The sequence below is a fragment of the Elgaria multicarinata genome, chromosome 2 (genome assembly GCF_023053635.1).
Source record: "Elgaria multicarinata webbii isolate HBS135686 ecotype San Diego chromosome 2, rElgMul1.1.pri, whole genome shotgun sequence".
NCBI lineage: Eukaryota > Metazoa > Chordata > Lepidosauria > Squamata > Anguidae > Elgaria > Elgaria multicarinata.
Genome location: NC_086172.1, coordinates 148,101,595 through 148,122,457, shown reverse-complemented (window position 1 = coordinate 148,122,457; position 20,863 = coordinate 148,101,595). Strand labels below are relative to the sequence as shown.

The following is a 20,863-nucleotide window of genomic DNA, read 5'->3' as shown; positions in this document are numbered from 1 at the left end:
TTCCCCAGCCTCCTCCTCCTCCTCCTCTTCAGGGCCTGCCGGGTCAGAGAGCTCGGCGGAAGAAGGCGGGGGGGGGGAGAGCGGAAGAAGCTCTCTGACCTGGCTGGCTCTTTCGCCGGCAGCAGGAGGCCGTCGGGGAGGTGGGCGGCAGCGGCGGCAAGGACGCGGCCGGATTCCCCAGCCGCCTCCTCCTCCGTCTCTTCAGGGCACGATCTACAGTCGCTTTGGGGGCGCATGCAAGCACCCTCACAACGATGTGTAGATTCCCTCCCTGTCTCCACATAGGGCTGCTATGTTGTCTTGGGTGATGGCTCCATTGACACACCAAGTTGCTTGTGAATCATATAGTTAGATCTGTACTGTTCAAATGTTTGCCACAATTTATATGAGGTTGTTCCTGGCTTCGTAGCTTCTTAGCATTTCCTAACCTTGTGGCCTTCAGATGTGTTGGACTACAACCCCTGGCATTCACCAGCCAGCCAGGCTGGAAGTTGTAATCCAAATCATCTGAAATGCACCAAGTGGGGGAAGGACACAATAAATGGTGTATTTGTCACTATCAGCAGGACCGGAAACTTAACTGGATCTTGCTTAGATTTGAGAAAGGTAAGATGGTAGAATGCAGCAGACTTAACGTATGTTAAATTCTTTAAGCACATGAATTTCCTGATTTGTTTTTTTTAAAAAACTTCGTACTTCGGCTTTGAAAACCCAGACTTTGTACAACTGTATCCCTTTGAGAATTGCCTTCTCTATGAGCTTGTCAAAGCTATGTTGCTGCTAAGCACATGTTTTAATAATGTGTCATCCTCAAGTAAAATCAATTTACAGGTAAATCCACAGAAAGATAAACTCTCATCATCACATGTGTGAGATCATGTTGTTGCAGTTACAGTACACACACAAAAAGGTCCTAACCTTAAAAGAATACAAACTATTAATGAGAACAAATTTAAGGACAAAGAAATGTACAAAATTTAATACAATTCAGATAGGCATATAAAAAAAAAATACAAGTACATACAGTATTAATTAGTGTCTTAGAAGACGAAGAAGAAAAATGTTAGTATATATAGCACATGCAAGCCTGGGTAGATGGAAATATTATGTGCTGTATATACTAATATTTTTCCCCTTCTAAGGCACTAATTAATACTGTATGTATTTGTATGGGGTTTTTTTATATGCCAGATGTTTGGGCACTGAAGAACACTTTCTTGTTGAAACGCGTCTGGCCACTTGAAAGAGAGCACTTTTTTAGCAACTCCTGCAGTGTAAAATTTGGTAATACAAGTGCTCCCATGCAAAAACACTGCTAATCTGAATTGTATTAATTTTTGTACATTCCTTTGTCCTTAACTTTGTTCTCACTAATAGGTTGCAGTAATAGTAAACATACCATATCAGATATTTTTCCCATTTAATTAATATGCCACTTTCCCTCAAGATGTGCCGAAATCGGCTTTGGGACTGTGCACTAGACAATAGTCCAGTTCTTCTGTTACATCTTCCCTGGGGTTACAACAAATCCTGATTAGCCAATGTTCTCTGGACAGACGAGACAAAGGTTGAACGTTTTGGCTTCAATCAGAAACCTTATGTTTGGTGAAAAGTGAACACTGAGTTCAAACAGAATAATATAATCTCAACCATGATGATGGGAATGTGATGGTTTGGGCCTGCTTCACTACTTCAGGACCTGGACAGTTTGCCATCACTGACATAACCATACATTCTGCAGTATATTCTAGAAGAGAATATCAGGGGCGGATCCGCACGTCAGCCCCAGAGCGCATTTATGCGACTCTAGGGCACCCCAGAAACGATAGTCTGTACTTGCCTGTAAAAAGAAACTAGGAAGAGACGGAGACGCTGCCGCCGCCGCCGCCACCCAGCTCTCCCCGGCCGGCTTAGATAGCAATTTTTGAAGAAGGCGGGGGTAGAGAGCTTCTTCCGCTGTCCACCCAACCTTCTTCCGCCGAGCTCTCCGTCCCGGACGAGGAGCCGGCAGGGGAGAGCTGGGCGTTGTCGTCGTCTCCATCTCTTCCTAGTTTCTTTTTACAGGCAAGTACAGACTATCGTTTCTGGGGTGCCCTAGAGTCGCATAAATGCGCTCTGGGGCCGACGTGCGGATCCGCCCCAGGCCACCCTTGCGTGAGCTGAAGTGGAACTGAAAGTGGGTTATGTAATAAGTCAATGATCCTGAATATACAAGCAGATCTATAAAAGAATGACTGCGGAAGAAGAATGCCCTAATCAAAGTCCAGACCTAAACCCCATCAAAATGTTGTGGCAGGACCTGAAGCAAGCTGTTCATGCAAGGAAGCCCTCAAATGTCACGGACTTGAAGCAGTTCTGTAAGGAAGAATGGGCCAAAATTCCTCCACACTGATGTGAGACACTGACCAACAGTTACAGGAAATGCTTACTTGAAATCATTCCTGCTCAAGGGGGTGCCACCAGGAACTAAATCTAAACGTTCACATACTTTTTCACACAGGGATACTGAATGTTGAAGCAGTTGTGGATAAATAAATGTTGAAAAAGCATCATGTTTGTGCGTCATTTGTTTAATCAGGTTATCTGTTGTTCTTTCTCTAGGATTATGAGGTTAGATTAAGACCTAATAACATTTTAGGGTGGAAATACGTGACAATCCTAAAGGAAACAAAGCTCTATGAAGAGAGACTGAAAGAACCGGGCATGTTTAGCCTGGAGAAGAGAAGACTGAGGGGAGACATGATAGCACTCTTCAAACACTTAAAAGTTTGTCACAGAGAGGAGGGCCAGGATGTCTTCTCGATCATCCCAGAATGCAGGACAAGGAATAACGGGCTCAAGTTACAGGAAGCCAGATTCCGGCTGGACATCAGGAAAAACTTCCTGACTGTTAGAGCAGTACAACAATGGAACCAGTTACCTAGGGAGGCCGTGGCCTCTCCCACACTAGAGGCATTTAAGAGGCAGCTGGGCAACCATCTGTGGAGTATGCTTTGAGGCAGATTCCTGCACTGAACAGGGGGTTAGACTCAATGGCTTTGTAGACCCCTTCCAACTCTATGATTCGATGGGTTCTTGCCACTGCATGTCCATGGTGCAGCTCCAGCGTTGTCAGCTCTTCCCCAGATCCCCAGCACTTAGCTCCCTTGCTGAAGTTGCTCAAACACCTACTAGCCAAGCTAGTAATGATGAGAGCAAATGCCTCCGAGTGCACACGCGCGCGCTTGTGGAAATGTGCCGGAGGCTGTGCACTCGCAGGAATGTTTTCAAAGCAGCCCCTAGATCGACAAAGGGTCCCCCCCACCCACTTTTGCTTTACAAGTTTACGTTAAGGTTTCGAAAAGTTTAAAAGCATTCGCCGTGGAACTAAACGCTATTCAGCAGGCTATACATTTATCTTGGAATAATTAGCAGCCAATTAGTCCTAATTGTTTATGTGGGATGTAAATGAGCACAGCAGCTGTACTTAACTTTCCATATAATAGTAATGCGCAGTAACAACCCCCCCCCCTCCTGTTCAGACTGCAACTGCCCATTTTCATTTAATTAGTGCACTATTACTGGAGGTTCATGTGGGTGCAATCATATGGCTGCTGGAGTGGAAGGACAACTATAAAATCCACGCATCTGGTCCATCCCCATGAAAAAAATAACAGGCAAGATGTACAGTTTTCTGCAAACATTTTCCAGTCATTAGAAGATCTTTCAATAATGAGAACAACTAACCCCCTCTTGGGAAATCCCCTTGGCCATGCCAGACTAGTAATTCCATCCTGCTGCTTAAATTCAGCCTTCTTACCCTTCCACTGACAAATAAATGACTTGAGGAAGGGGAAATAGTGTGAGGGAAACGTCCCTGTCATGGCCCACAGCTGAGCTCTCAGGCTGGACCATGTTGGAAATACAAGACTGGTTCTGGAGGGTGTCTTCATGGGGGGTTTCCTGTGGCTTAGGTGCATTGGGAGGTCATTTGTAGCATGTGATGTTGTAACCTGTACAGTTCCAATAAGCCCCTTCCCCCTAGAAAAGCTGCAGTATCGGAGAGTCATAGAATCATAGAATCATAGAATAGCAGAGTTGGAAGGGGCCTACAAGGCCATCGAGTCCAACCCTCTGCTCAATGCAGGAATCCACCCTAAAGCATCCCTGACAGATGGTTGTCCAGCTGCCTCTTGAAGGCCTCTAGTGTGGGAGAGCCCACAACTTCACCAGGCAACTGATTCCATTGTCGTACTGCTCTAACAGTCAGGAAGTTTTTCCTGATGTCCAGCTGGAATCTGGCTTCCTTTAACTTGAGCCTATTATTCCGTGTTCTGCACTCTGGGAGGATCGAGACGAGATCCTGGCCCTCCTCTGTGTGACAACCTTTGAAGTATTTGAAGAGTGCTATCATGTCTCCCCTCAATCTTCTCTTCTCCAGGCTAAACATGCCCAGTTCTTTCACTCTCTCTTCATAGGGCTTTGTTTCCAGACCCCTGATCATCCTGGTTGCCCTCCTCTGAACACGCTCCAGCTTGTCTGCGTCCTTCTTGAATTGTGGAGCCCAGAACTGGACGCAATACTCTAGATGAGGCCTAACCCGGGCCGAATAGAGAGGAACCAGTACCTCATGTGATTTGGAAGCTATACTTCTATTAATGCAGCCCAAAATAGCATTTGCCTTTCTTGCAGTCATATCGCACTGTTGGCTCATATTCAGCTTGCGATCTACAACAATTCCAAGATCCTTCTCGTTTGTAGTATTGCTGAGCCAAGTATCCCCCATCTTGTAACTGTGCCTTTGGTTTCTATTTCCTAAATGTAAAACTTGGCATTTATCCCTATTTAATTTCATTCTGTTGTTTTCAGCCCAGCACTCCAGCCTATCAAGATCACTTTGAAGTTTGTTTCTGTCTTCCAGGGTATTAGCTATCCCACCCAATTTTGTGTCATCTGCAAATTTGATAAGTGTTCCTTGCACCTCCTCGTCCAAATCATTAATAAAAATGTTGAAGAGCACTGGGCCCAGGACTGAGCCCTGCAGTACCCCACCCGTTGCCTCTCCCCAGTTTGAGAAGGTTCCATTGATAAGTACTCTTTGAGTCCGATTCTGTAGCCAACTGTGAATCCACCTAACAGTTGTTCCATCTAGCCCAATTTTAGCTAGTTTGTTAATCAGAATATCATGGGGCACTTTGTCAAAAGCTTTGCTGAAGTCAAGATATATGACGTCCACAGCGTTCCCACAGTCCACAAGGGAGGTTACCCGATCAAAAAATGAGATCAAATTATTCTGACAGGACTTGTTCCTGACAAATCCATGTTGGCCTTTTACTCCTCTTTTTTTTAGTTAAAGTGGCTCCTGTGTGCTTGCTCTGCAATATCCTCCCGTGCCTCCACATTAAATCCTGGGCATGCCTGTGACCTGGCCATGATGAAGGTGGCCCCTTCCCCCATCACTCCTTTTCCTAGAGTTCCTGTTGAGAGACGTCTATTAATTTGCATTAATTTGCTTCTCTGATGTAGTGTTAGGGCTGGTGTGATATTTTTTGGGGGTGAGGCTTATTTGTGCTGGTGGGATGCTCTCATGTGGAGTCAGTATTGTGGGTTAGTTACTCCTCATTCCCATTCTTAAAACTGTAGTGGCAGAGGGAACCCGGAGAAGGGCAGGTAACAAGCTTCTCTCTTTGATGATGTTGGTTCTACTCTGCCCTCCCCCATCCCCAGAAGTATGCTTTTTCCGGCACTGAAAAGCCAGGTTTTAGGGATGGCTGGCTCCGCCATGTAGCACTAATAGAGCAGAGCTGATTTCAGCATGCTGCAGAGAATAACAACAATGCATGTTTCCTGCTGTGCTTGTTAAGATGGGGGCCTGGACTAAAAGTCAGGTCACATCTAACTTGCTCTGTTGATGAATCTAACTTAGCATGGGCCCAACTCTTAATGCTGGAATATGAGGACATTTGGTCTCATTTAGCAAGGGAGCTCTTGTATTCTTAACCGAGTATCTGGACTCCACACCCTAGGGATGACCCCTGTTTGGGGGCAAGTGGCAAAGTGCCCTCCTGTGAGCTCCCTCCTATGTGAGTCGACTCACCTAATGTTCATGGCAGTATTACCTTGTAGTGCAGCAGACCTGTTTTTTTCTTTTTTTAACTGTAAGAATCGACAGAAGTTCTCCAGCAACAGCAGCCTCCTGGCATCCACCATTTTGTTTTCCCCACAATGCCTCAGGAAGTTTTATTATGTCACAAAAACATGGCAGTCCCCAATGAGGGCCACATTTCCTCCCCACCATGGCTGCCATTTTGTTCTTCCTGTGCCCCGAGTGCTGTGTCAGCCTTTGAGTCAGTCTTGACACAAAATTTGGGGCGGGTGGGCGCAGGGGAAACAAAATGGCAGCAAACGTGTGGTTGCCAGAGCTCAATAATCCCATGGGGGTGGGGAGCAGGCAGATGTTAATACAGTGGGCCCTATTAGGGCCCTGGCTACTACTCAAGGGAGCTGCATGGTTATGCTGGGCCTGGCATTTCCATTCCTCAATAGGGAGACTGTGTGTGGGGGGGGGGGGAAGAGGGTGTTCAACAAGCATAGCAACTTTGTGTACAAATTCTTTGATTGGGCATTCAGCGCACAGCTGTGCCTATGATGTGGAGGGCTTTTCCTGCCCTGCAGCAGCGTAGTGTGCTCATGGAACAGTCTACATGTGGTGAACTGTTTCCATGCATAGATTGCAGCTTGCTGGAACGGTTCTATTATCAGTTACCCTTAAAGGCCACTCCAAGCATGCAATTGCAAGTCTTCGGATTTTAAAACAGTCTCTGGAGGTCCGCATGAGAAATATTTATTTTAGTCTGAAGTTTAGACTAAAACCTTCCCAATTATGATGACCCTTTCACAGGCAAGGCTGAGAATCTTCTCTGATGGGACTCAGAGGGTGTTTCATGTAGAATTTGTTATCAGAAAGGATCTTGGAACACAGATCTCGGAACGCCCCCAGCCCACCTAGCTCCATATTGCCGATGCTAACTGGCAGAGTCCCTCCAGGGTTTCAGGCAGGGCTTTTCCCCCAGCTGAATCTGCAGATGCTGAAGGCATCTGGGGGCAAAGAAGGTGTTCCAGCACTATGCTATGGCCCTTCTCCAATTTGGGAATTGGCATGCAACAGTTAAGAATCTCAGCTGTTTATTTTTAAAAATGAACGGTTAGTCTTCCTGACTTGGAACATACGTCTGAGAATGTGGAGGTAGACTCACAAGAGGTTCTCCTGGCCAACGGCAGTTTCTGTTTCCTGTATGACTCCATGCTATTCCTGAAACATGCATCCCGACCTATCACATACCCATAATGCCCCATTCCCCTTAATAAAACAAACTGCAAAGACTTGCATATCAAGCTCAGATACAGCAGACGAACTAAAAACATTTACAAAGCTAAGAACATTAGTGTGGTGGTTAGAGTGTAGGACTGGGACTCAAGAGATCTGGGTTCTAGTCCCCACTCTGCCATAAAACTCACTGGGTGACTCTGAGCCAGTCACTGAGGACAAAGTAGCATGCAATACTGGGGTGAGAAACCTTTCAAGATCAGGAATTGAAGACAACATGTGCGATTCCACTGATGAGCTTTCAACCTAAATTTGTCCATTCTAAACCTCCACAGGAGTTTGCTGCCACATTTCAGTGGCAAACCAAAACTTTCCCCACTTTCTCCGCAATATATTACCCATCCCTTCTCTACATCGTACAGAACCAGTAAGTACAGGAGAGATTTTACTGTCTGCATCATAATATTTAGCACTGAACAATGCTCAACACTTAATATCTTGCTGACTTTTTCCTTGTATCTACCAGCTCTCAGACTTCCAACATATTTCAAGAGAGAGAGAGCAACACCACATTCTCCTGCTAAGTCCATAACTCCTCACGAAGCTGTTTCACCAGCGTTAAGATCTCAGTGTGTTGGGGCTCAGATCCCACCTCTGCATTGTACCCCATCTTTGGGGCAGGTGACTTGTCCTTAGCCACGCCTCCTATGGCAACCATTTTGTGATAGTGCCCAAGACAGTTTCTCAAATTGCCAAATGTGTCCATGGCCCCCAAAAGTTGCCTACCCTCTGTCTGAGAGCATATGTTGGCAACCTGCGTCTCACAGGCTGCATGTGCACCTTGGAACCCTTCACCGCCCTCAAATTCCACCCACCCACCCAATTTTGCCACCATTGTGTTGGGAAAGCACCTGATAATTTATTTATTTATTTAAAACATTTATATCCCGCCCTATATCATTAAGATCTCAGAGCGGCGTACAGATAAAAACATACAGTATAAAACAATAAATATGCACAGTTAAAAACAAATTAAACCATGATCCAAAGTTAAAACAATATATAATTTCAAAGCAGTAAAAGCAGTTAAAACAGTTAAAACAATGTGCCAGTGAATTTAACCTCCCTCTCCATACACTGAGATGGGGTGTGAGTGTGTATGTGTCTGTCTGTGCAGGTGTGCATGTATGTCCGGGGGGGGGGGGGAATGAGGTGAGGATCCCACCAGCATCCAGCCCCAGTCCACAGCCTATTACCCGATGAAGCTCTCAGAGGCAAAAAGCTGGCTCATCCTTTCTTAGAACATCATTCCCATCTCCTATTCCACTCCCTGCCACAAAGGGGAAAGCTGTAGCTCAATGGAAGAGGACCTGATTCGCATGCAAAAGATCATAGGTTCAATCTGTGGCATCTCCGAGTAAGTCAAAGAAGGAGCCTTGTCTGAAACCTGGGAGAGATGCCGCCAGACAGTGGGCCGGTTTGCATAGCACAACAACCCACCATGGGTTATTTAACCCACGGTGAGGCTGTGGTGCACATGGCTGCCAGTTTTTGCATATCCAACCCTAACTTGGGGGTTGCTGTGTCATGCAAACCCAATGACAGACTATGGGTTACGCAAAGGTTGTTTAACCGTCACATAGCCCACACACGCTGGGATTGCACGACATGACCCCACCCGAGTGGGAGTAAGATATGCAAAGTGTCACCCATGGGTGCCGCTGCCCATCGTCGGTTAAATAATCCATGATGAGCCACACTGTGTCGTGGAAACCAAGAAAGTGAAGGCCAGGGACAGGAATCTGCTCCCTGCTGAATGTTCTGCATATTTTATATTTTGAATAGTTTTTGGGGTTTTAATTTTTGTAAACTGCCCAGAGAGCTTCGGCTATTGGGCGGTATAAAAATGTAATAAATAAATAAATAATCCCCAGTCAGCATGGCCAATCATCACAGATCATGGGAGTTGTGATCCCAAACATCTGCAGGGCACTAAGTTGTCCATCCTTGGTGTAGACAGGACTGAGGCAGATAGAGCAATGGCTTGGTTTTCTATAAGGCAGCTTCAGGTGCTCTGAAGGATGTAGCATACCAGCTGCTGGATTCCAAAGGATGCCTCCTGCTTTCCCATTGAAGATTGGTCTTGCCTCTACCTGAGCCCAAAAAACCCATCAAAATCTTCACACTGAGCTCTGAGTATTCCGCACAGTTCAAGCAAGGGCCCCCGGCACGAAACTTCAGCAGAAACAACCCAACGGAGTCCTAAGAGGCCCAAAGAGATCTGGCCTCTCCTTGCAAAGAGCTTCTGTTCTAGACCCTTTGTTGGGAGCAAACTCTCAGGACAGGCTGCTATTATAGTCTCGCTTAAGGAAACCCTGATGCAGAACAACACGGAGGACGGCACGCCCTAAATCAACATTCTCTCTCCACCCCCCACAAGCTGAACCCCCCAGCTCCAAAACCATCTTGTAATTGCCACATACCTGACAAGAACAGCCAGACGATCCCAAACAGAGTCGGTGACGTTGCTGGGAGTATATGGGTGGGGTGGGATGGTGGTGCTTGGATCCTGGTTAGTGAAAGGCTTTGTGAATCTCTCTCTCTCGGTTGGTCCCAACGAAGTTCCAAGTATCAGCCTCGGAGCCTATTCTTGCTGCGAAGCCGCAGCTGTGCCTGAAGGCCCCTGGAGACACAAGAGAGAAGATGCTGTCAGTACATCTGAGGCCGCTACGGTGCATACGCAGCTCATGATGCATGAAGAACTGGCATCCTTCCCTCCTCCTCCTCCTTGCTTTTTTGGACACGGGGAACAACCCTGCATTGGCTGGCGGAACAGAGTGGGATGGGTCAGCTGCCTAAAAAGGCCTTTTTCCAGCTCTAATCATCATTAACGCGCAAGGCTGCTCAAGGAAGTAGAGACACACATACACCCCCCCCCCCCGCAACACAGAGAAACCCCTGGAGAATTATCAGCATTCTCAATCACACTAGCAGTTCTCGCTCCAAGTTATGCCTCTTCTATACATGGTTCAGCTGGAACATGGCGCTCAGCATTTAACATCAGCCAGGGAATACGTGGGAGGAATCTTGCACACACACAGACATACACACACAGAGATGCATGCAGTTTCCCCACCTCATCCCCCTGTCACCACAGTAATTCATCAATTTCATCCAATTCAGCACTTGCTGTTTTGTTAGGCTGTAGTGTCAAGGCTGCCGGCTACAACGGGGGTCACGATTCGGAAGCAAGTACGAAGGGAGGGCCAAAGGTGGGGTTTGTATACTGTCTGGGCTGGCCGGTCCCCACACCCCCAGGGACTGTCACGTATCCCAGCCACAGATTTCCATCCCTAGGCATTTTGTTCTGTCTTGTGCCTATTCAAATTCGTCAGAGAAAAGGCCTGCAAATGATAACCCATTATTATGACACAGCAGCCTGAGCACAAGACTACCAATGTGAGACTCAGATGGTTATATCCGAGCTCAGTTTCGCAGCAAATACATCTCACTGCCTTCACAACCAAACCAGGCAGGGATGGGTTAGGTATGGGATGAGTCACATTGGCTGCCTATCAGAGACTTTGTGGCATTTTCCTCCAACTTTCCTCCGAGGCATCCACGGGATTGAACACCCAATCAAGATTTCAGATTTTATTTCACGGTTGTCTACCTTGCAACAATAATCCCTGCTGAAGCAAATAAGGGCATTTCAGCCTCACACCTTCGTTGAGTAACTTGGGGTCATTCATAGGTAGCTGAATTTCTCTGGGGAGGGGTGAATCGCACCAACATGATGTGAGCAACTATGAACAAGAGCTTAGAACTTCAAGGAGGAGGAGGAGGAGGAGGAGGAAGAGAGCCAAAACGTTTCAGTCTCTCTTATTGCTATAAAACAAGTGCTCAAAATGTAGCTTCTTGAGTCCCAAATTAAGGGCCAAGCACACTTTACATTGGCACATGTATTTGCTGCTTTTTAAAAATTATTACCAGCATTCTCTGGAGGGAAAGATGAAATGTAAAGGAGAATTGTGCATCTCCAAATACGCGGTAGGTACGCACTAGGGACCACACTAATTCTTTAACACGAGTATATTCTTGAATTTTTGGAGACATGCATCTTCCAGTCACACTCTGTGTTTGCCATTAAGATTTATTTATTTATTTATTTATTTATTTATTGCATTTATATTCCTCCTTTTTTCCTCCAATGAACCCAAGGCGGAGTACATAATCCTCGTTCTCTCCATTTTGTCATCACAACAACAACCCTGTGAGGTAGGTTGGGCTGGGAGTCTGGGACTGGCCCAAGGTCACCCAGTGAGCTTCCACCGTGAGTGGGGACTAGAACACGGATCTCCTGACTCCCAGTCTCTAGCCACTGCACCACACTGATTCTCTGTGGCAAATGTGTTTCTGACGTGAAACATGAATTAACCCCAGGCAGGCAGAGCATGCACACCCAAGCAGACAACTGACCAAAACAGAAACTTATAGAACATTCCCAAGTCCAAAGTAGGAGTGGCACAAGTTGGGTAAAACTGTTATATTTTAACTGAAATAATTATGTTGTTTATTTGTTTCTTTATTTCATCCTACCTTTCCTCAAACTGCTCATGGTTCTTTGCTCTCCCTCTCTATTTACCTTTACAACAACACTATGAGGTAGGTTAGGATGAGCGTTGGTAACTGCACCAAGCTCACCCAGAGAGCTTCATGGCCAAGTGGGGATTTGAACGTGGGTCTTCCCAGTCCTAGTCTGACACTCTATACCAGCCTTCCAGGTGTGGTGGGCTACAATTCCCATAACCAGGCTTGCTGAGAGTTATGGTCCAACACATCCAGAGAGCACCAAGTTGGGGGAAGGCTGCCATGACAACTACATTGTACAGGGAGTGCTACCTTTTGAGTCTCACAGAGCTCTTCATCAGGCTGAGTGATTGGAGAATGAGGGAAAGGGCCGTAGCTGAGTGTCAGAGCAATTGCTTTGCACTCAGAAGGTCTCTGATTCAATCCCTGGCATCTCTGGTTGGGACTGGTGAAAAAAAACAAACCTGTCTGAAACCTGGTACAGCTGCTGCCAACCTGTGCAGACATTACCAAGCTAGATATACCAAAGATCTGACTTGGTATAATTTTATTCATTCATTCATACATACTGTACATCCTATTTTAACCCACCTAATAACTAATGGATTACATACAGCTAAAAGACTAAAATGCCATAAAATCAGTAAAAACATAAAATACAATTCAAGTATTTTTAAGAGTAAAATGCATAAAGTAGCTCTGTAGCTACAAACAGTGTTCTGGTTAGCTCTGTATTCTTACTTTTTCATGCAGTATTTAAACCTACCTATTCTGCTTCCACCTTAGTTTCTGCAACCAGGCATAATAAAACAAAGAGCAGGAACAGGGAACATCCAAGAACATGCCAATTCCTCCCTCGGTACAGCATCCAGACTTTTGCCTGAAAACCCTGTAAGAGCAGCCACTGCACAGGCATACAGAATGAAGCTGTCCGCTGCTAGTCCCCAAGAAACTTCACGGACTGTTTGTTTTGTATATTAATAGCCTCCTGTGCAGACATTGTGCCTTAACAACAATAATGCTCTAGTACTACTTATGCTGCATGATGCATCTGCAAAGCACTGAGCAAACATTAACTAATTAGATGGCAAGCTCCCCACAACAGGGACTTGTTGCTTGCTTTGCACTGATCTACTACCTATGACTTCACAGCTAATCATTGGCTATTGCAGAGATGCAGCTTCTTTCTTTTGCTGCCTGGTGGAGGCTAGCAAATATTCTTGGCATCTCCAGAAATACTACCCAGAGTTGATCTGGGCACACAACACAGAATGTTTTCCTACTCCCCGCACTGAGATCGCAGCACTTCCTGCTTCCCAGCTGGTGTGCAGGGGTATGCAGCCTTGTTGGGCTGTGGGCACATCTGACAATCTGAAAAATTGCCTTTAGCACCATCACAAAATGGCTGCCACGGGAGGCATGGCAAAGGACAAATAGCCTGCTGAAAAGACTGCTGTTTTATTCTTTTACTATGTACAGCACCATGTACATTGATGTACTATATAAATAAATAAATAAATAATACAAGGCAGGCATGGGGTCTGAGTCCCACTGTACTAAACAAATGCTTTGAACCCACAGTTTTCAGCACCAGTAGAAACTGATTTCACAGCAATCCCAGATCCTGGTAAGAAAATGCAGCAATAATAATAATAACCCTAACCACCACCACCATGTAACAGGAGGATGTAAAATTCTGGGAGGAATGGACTATACGGACAGACACAATACAGATGCAAAAATACCTCACCAACAACTGGCCATCAAATTCAACCTCATCAAAAAACCTACACCATAATATACATATTGACGCGAAACAATTTTGGAAAACGCAGATCATAAAATATACTGGGACAGAACAATTCATAGGGACAAGTCAATGCTCTGAAATCGACCAGACATAACAGTTATAGACAAAAAAGAAAAGAAAAACACACCTCCCTCATTGACATAGCAATACTTAATGACAAAACTGTCCTGGGGCCTGTGGGCACCACTGGCTGTGGAAGTTATGGCAACAGGAAGAAATAACAATTATTCTGTTAGTCACAACAGTCACTGGCATCAGAAAACCTTCAGAAATTATGCCTACCAAACTACATCCACATCAACATTCAGAAAGTAGTCATACTTAAAATAGGTTCAATAAGAAATTTCTGAATCTGCAAAAGACAGTATGACTTGGCAAAGCCTGCCATGTTCATCTAGAAAAACTGCCACAAGCAAGAAAAGAGAGATGATGATGATGATGATAATAATAATAATGGGAGTGGTAGGGTACCTTGGCAGGCACCAAGAAAGATGTCAGGGGGGGGGCACAGATGCCCATGGGCCCCACGATGTCTATCCCTGGTCTAGTGCTGCTTTCCCCAACCAGATGTGTGAGATGGCAATTGTAGTCCAACCCATCTGGAGATCCCCTGGTTGATGAAGGGTGATCTTAACCTAACCATTCCCAAAACCTTTGAATTCGAAGAGCTGCTATGAGGTCGGCTGTCCATTGATATAAATTATTGTTTATTTGGTTTATATCCTGACCTTCCTCAAAAAGTGCCCAGGGCATCCCAGAGCCAGTGTGGTGTAGTGGCTAAAGTGTTGGACTAGGAGTCAGGAGATCCTGGGTTCTAGTCTCCACTCGGCCTTGGAAACCCACTGGGTGACTTTGGGCCAGTCCCAGACACTCAGCCCAACCCACCTCACAGGGTTATTATTTATTTATTTATTTATTTATATAGCACCATCAATGTACATGGTGCTGTACAGAGTAAAACAGTAAATAGCAAGACCCTGTTGTTGTTGTGAGGATAACATGGAGAGGAGGCGCATTATGTATACTGCCTTGGGTTCGCTGAAGGAAAAAAGGCAGGATATAAATGCAATACATTTATTATTTTATTTATTTAATTTATTTATTACATTTTTATACCGCCCAATAGCCAAAGCTCTCTGGGCGGTTCACAAAAATTAAAACCATAATAAAACAACCAACAGGTTAAAAGCACAAATACAAAATACAGTATAAAAAGCACAACCAGGATAAAACCACGCAGCAAAATTGATTATAAGATTAAAATACAGAGTAAAAACAGTAAAATTTAAATTTAAGTTAAATTTAATTGTTAAAATACTGAGAGAATAAAAAGGTCTTCAGCTGGCGATGAAAGGAGTACAGTGTAATAATTTATTTATTATAAATAAATAAATAAGTAAGTAAATTCTATACAGAACAGTGTACCACAAAACCAACACTAAAATCATTACTCTAAAATCACAACCATAGAATAGAATAAACTACAAGAAAACCATCACTGCACCGAATAAAACAAGCACAGCACTTGCCGAATAACCCCCCCCCCCGAGCCTGCACAAATAAATAGGACCTTTAACTGGGCACTTAAACAACCACAGCGTTGGGGATATAATGATAAACAACAAATGGCTGCTATAACTTATGAGCCACTAAGCAAATATTCATTTATCTATTACATTTCGAACCTGCCCGATAACTAATGTTCTCTGGGCAAATTACAGGCTGTTAAATAGAAGCAGCTCACAAGAACCAATGGTAGGGTTCCAGTACTGTTCCCTCCACCCCCATCATTTATGGGAATGCCAAAATCCAACACAAATCAAACTTTAATGATACAAAATGCCGCTGCTGGGTAGTTATCTGTGGCAACTGAACGGAGCATATCCCTCTGTATTGTTGGCTCTACACTGGCCACCTAATAATTTCTGGGTTCTCACCTTTATTTATTTATTTCATTTCACTGCACTGCATTTCTATACGGCCCAATAAACAAAGCTCTCTGGGTGGTTCCATTAAGCGTTCAGGACTCCCCCACCCCTTTGGTCACCTCCTGTGCATTCTGGTCAATATCAGAGGGCCTGATTTATATCTCCACCACTGGCCTTTTGGTTGGTTGCAGTGGTGATGCTCCAGTACACCTTCCCCAGCCCAGGGAAGCCAACTAGTCTCCCCATCGATATAACCATTCTGTTGGCAGTCTACAACATGGCTCTTTTGAGAGGCCTTTGGGGAAAGCTTCCAGTTAAGACCTTGTTCTTGCTGTATTTTGATTATACTGCAGCAGTCTGCTTTGTTGTAAGCTCCTTGTTTGGGAAAATTCTTGCTGTGATCTACCAGGACTCTTGAACGGAAGCAAAAGTAGGATAACTTTGGTTTTGGGCGGTCTAATTATTATTAGTGCTATAAAACCCCACGGTCGATGGATGTCTTTTAAATTTACAAAACAAAAGTATAGACTCAGGGACTGTTAGCAATTAAGGCACTACTAATCCACGTTAAGTGTTTTGGATTATGTGCCCTTCCTTAAGAACAGAAGGAGAGTCTAGTTGGAGCAGACCAGAGCTTGCCTACTTCAAGAATCCTTGCAAGAATCCTTGCAACCAGCAGGTGCTAAGTGGCCCACACAAAATTGCCATCTTCTGTAGGTAGATTTTATGGGTGAGAGGAGCACATAACCCTTACAGGTGTCCTTAGGGCAAAATCCTATGCACGTTTAGGCAAAAAAAAAAAAAAAAAGTACTACAACTGGGGCATGCTGGGGAATTGTAGGATTTTTTTTGGTCTAAACATGCATAGGATTGCGCCTTTTGTCCAATTACGGGGTTTGGTGTTGGATTGCCACATGCTAGGGCAGGGTTGCAGAACCTCAGGTGGCCGGGGGAGGGAGGGGCAAACCTGGCTGGCTCCGAGTTCTCCAGTTCTTCCTCTGGCTCAATTTCCTTGCCTTGTGGTTTCCCAGCTTTTCAGCCGTTGTTTCCTAATAAGTTGAAACATCTCTCCTAAGAGTTACTGGCAGTAGGAGATTTAAGCTAGAATACGTTGCCATTTTTACTCCCACCACTTTTGTCTTCAGCTCCGCCCACCAACAGAATGCAGCCCTTGAGGGCTCCTCTGGAATGGCATATGGCCCTTGGGCTAAAAGAGGTTCAACACCTCTGTTCTAGGTTCAAATACCCTCCACTCTCCTTAAAATGTTGCCCCTAAGGGGCTAACTATTTTGCAATTTCCTTCATGCTGGGCTGGACAAACAGACCAAAACATCTCTCATCCCAGGCATTCAAACACAGCTCCTCCTTCATTCATTCCCCCATACCCAGGAAGACCGATTTCGAGTGCATAGGCTCCCATAGAGCACACCCCCTCTCTACAGAATCCACTCTGGAGTGTGGGCTGGTATGAACTTGCACGATTTTGGTTATTTGCTACTCCAGTAAGCTGTCTTAGTGGCCAGGTTTGGACAATCATTCCCAGCTTCATAAACCATGGTTATGAAGCCAAAAACTAATGTTGGGGCTGAGCACTCCTGCTTTACCAGGGTGGTGGTGGTGGGTGGTTTAAAGCAGGAGTGCTCAGCCCCAACATTAGCCCTTGCATGCTGGCTTTGGCATTTCATTCTTGGCTTGTATTAAGCCAGTATTCTTTGTTACGTCTGAACTAGCAAACTCCAGTTTAATTTCAGCAAACTAACCAAAATTACATTTTTATCTATCCAATAAATTGATACCCAGCCTTTCAGGCCGAAACAGCTTAGAAAAATTTAAAAGAACAAACAGTAATTTAAATCCATTAAAATAATAATAATAAACCAAATAAAAACAGCAACAGCTGTTTTATTCTGTTTTTATTTTTATTTTACCTTGTACACCGCTCCGAAATTTTTCAATGGGGAGCGGTATATAAATATTCTAAATAAATAATAATAATAATAAATAATAACACCCAGCATATATAATATACCGATAAAATGCTGAACAAGACAGCAAAGCTTTTATGGTCCCTTTAAAGCCCATTGATATTTTAGGGAAAGAATTGCAGAAACATGGCTGCAAAGCAAACCAGATCCTGGGCCAATATATCTCGTTCCTTAGTACTTGGTTTCATTTCTGCACAGGAAAGTCCATGCACATATTCTGCACTTCAATTTTTTTTAAAGCCAAACACAAAAGAACAGACTACAAGCCTGATGAGTTATTAGAACAAAGGGGAACAGACAGAAATGAAAAAGAATGTGGCGGAAGGCACTGATCCAGACACACACTTTGCAGGAGAAGGGCTTTGCGAAGGGCTTTGACAAAAAACAGGGAAGGACAAATCTCCAGTGAAAAGGGCAGGAACGGCAAAACAGATGCCTACATGTTGCTCCTTGGAGCCACTGTTGCTCTCCGGCGACCCGGCTTCCTCGTGGCTGACGTAAAGTAGCCTATTGTCTGCCTTTTTGCGTGGGTGGCTCAATGTGTGGGCTGACTAACAGGCATCCAGGAGAATAACTCACCATCCCCTGCTTCATTCTAAACGTACAGAGGCAGTTAGGCTTCAAAACAGCCAGACCGCAGAAACATTTCTGTCCAGAGAGGATACAGGGAAGAGAAGCAAATCCTCAAATCCCACATCTACACAGAAGGGATGTGAAATGCATGGGAAATGATGAGCAACAGCCTGCACCATCAACATGGCCATGAGCTTGACAATACCAAAATGCAACAGTTGCCTGCCAAGAGCTTGTCATTAAAAACAAAACACCCACAAATGAGAGGGGAAAGACGACAAGGAAAGTATACATGTGATTCGGTTCAAGTATATAAGTATATACACAAACTTGGGAGTTTACTTTCTCCCCTAAGAGTGTAATTTCCCCCTGCCAAATAAACACACACACACTCAAACACACAGCCAAAACAGGTCACGGAGATTGTTAAAGCGCTGTAAAGAGCCTGGCAGCCACCATAGAGATGTCCCTCAGCACCACGATGGTGCCCCCATATTTAGGGAAAGGCACTGAATGATTGCAGAGCCAGTCCTAATAGTTTCTTGAGCTGTAGGAGATTATCTAGCATCTCATTATCCAGGTAGTAGGGTGTCTTCACCAGAGATGATCAGCATGGCGTTTGAAAGCCCTGAGTTCGTAATGAAAAAGCTACATTGATCAGAATGTGAATTCAACTTGAGGTTCACTGTTTCCCACATTCTCTAATTTTTTAACAATATTCACACCAGAGACAAAGGGCAATTCCAGACAGAGTGCTTTTCAGATAGGTGTACCGATACAGTGCACCTGATACCCACAAGCCATCCAAGCGATGTGCCAATCCTTTTCCAAATAGATGTCGTCCCCCCTCTTTTTAATTATTGTTGAATATCAACAAACAGAACAGAAATAGATGTTAGTACAAGAGGTGGACCAGAGTTTAGCAAGATCAGGGCGGATGGCAGATTCCCAATCAGTGGCTGTAGGTTGACAGAACTCCCTCTTTATGGTATGTTTTCTGCCCGTTAGCAAAAGTGGCTGAATAAAGCAGACTGAATCATAAGCAGCTGGAAGTATAAAACAGCAGAGCAAATCAGGCCAGGCTTCTAAAGAAATGAAACCAGTAGTACTATAAAATACAGAGAATATGCTAGTCTTTATATACACATGGAACTCAGGCTAAAAAGAATACTTATTTGACTTCACCTGACTTGTGACACTTGTCACTACTGGAGGCATCCAGAAGTTTTAATTAGCTCTGCACCTGGAATGACCCTTGCTATTGTACCTAATAACTGATTTTAAAACTCCAAAACCAAATTAACTTTTAGCCAGCACCTTTATTTGGTGTGATTGCCTGCCATCACTATTCCAGTACTTCCTATTTCAGGTTTACTGGTAGAGAACTAGATCAGCTAGACAGGAAGATGTTGTCCAGGCACAGCCAAACACCACTTACGAAACCACCCCCTCCCTGCCCGTGAAACTCATATTTTAGTTTTCAAAAGCAATTGTTTTGCTTTCAAAAGCAAACATGCACGTTTTGTGTTGTGTTACTATTTATTTTAATGATGCTCTCCCCAAAATGGCAGACAAAGGATAACTAAAACAGTGGAGGAAAATAATGAGGTCCGACTGTTCTCAGTAGTGCATAGATCTAGCATTGCAGCCTTAGTCCTCATTAAAATAAAAAGAAAGCCCTACAGAAGAGGATAGCTTTCACAATCTATGGGAGGAGAGGGATGGAATAAGATGTGCCCCCTAAGGAATAGAGTTCCACGGTAGAGATACCAGCACTACCAAGGTGGCCCTGGCCCCAAAACTCATCAATTGCTTCTGATCATCTAGGGCCAATTCCAATGCAACATTTTGCCCCACAAAAAAAATTGGTGGGAAGATAGGCCAGAATTTGGCGGGTGGGTGGGAACGGACTGTTGATTTTTGCAGTAAATATTCACAGATTGGATACTCTGCTTGAGATTTTTCATGCAAAATCCAGCAGAAGTCTGTGTCATATTAATATTTTTCACATGCATTCCTCCACTGGCATTCTCGTGTTCCCCACAGCCCCCAATATCAGTCTTTTACTGGTGTGCTTTGCAGCTCTGTTGTTTCTCCTCCAAGGGGAATAGATAGTGCTCAGGTTTATTAGTCATCAACAATTTCCCAGCAGTATCAGCAAGAGTTGAGAGCAACAGTCAGGTTTGAGGTTTTTACTCTGAGAATAGCCTTAGCAATGTTTATTAATGTATGATGCTCAGCAGATGGAGATTCTTCAACTGCCTTAGCCAGAGTTCCTTTCAAGGCAGGAATCTTGCAGGAGACCATCTCTTGACCTTTCCGGATGAGCGTTTTCTAGCACTGTGAAAATAATACATCAACTGTGCAGAATCCAGACAACATCATCTGCTGTGGGAGGAGCTGCATATCTTCACCCCAGTTGGTGCTTGGAGGCAGGGAACTTGTATTTCCCCAGCCATTTGTGGGTAAATGCACATTTCTGCATTAGTTGTTCTGTTATAATTGTGAGGGCTGTCTGGAGTACAGCATAGGAAACCCAACCCATTCTCTCATTCTTCTTGCCATCTTCTCCAAGTGAAGCTGTAGATCAACCTTGCCCAACCTGGTGCTCTCCAGATGTTTTGGACTACAACTCCCATCATCTATGACCATTGAGGCTGATGGGAAATTT

General features: G+C 44.5%; 1 protein-coding gene across 3 annotated transcripts in view; it reads right to left on the bottom strand.

The window, feature by feature from the left end:
• The window catches only part of TMEM63C (transmembrane protein 63C), an 87,461-nt gene that overhangs the window by 55,058 nt on the left and 11,540 nt on the right, over positions 1-20,863 (bottom strand). The window contains exon 2 of one of the 3 annotated variants that reach the window (XM_063117894.1): positions 9,790-9,989. The gene's annotated coding sequence lies outside the window, so the exon portion shown is untranslated. Of the gene's footprint in view, positions 1-9,789; positions 10,065-20,863 lie in introns of those variants that run through there. The other 2 variants (XM_063117895.1, XM_063117896.1) reach the window with 2 other exon arrangements.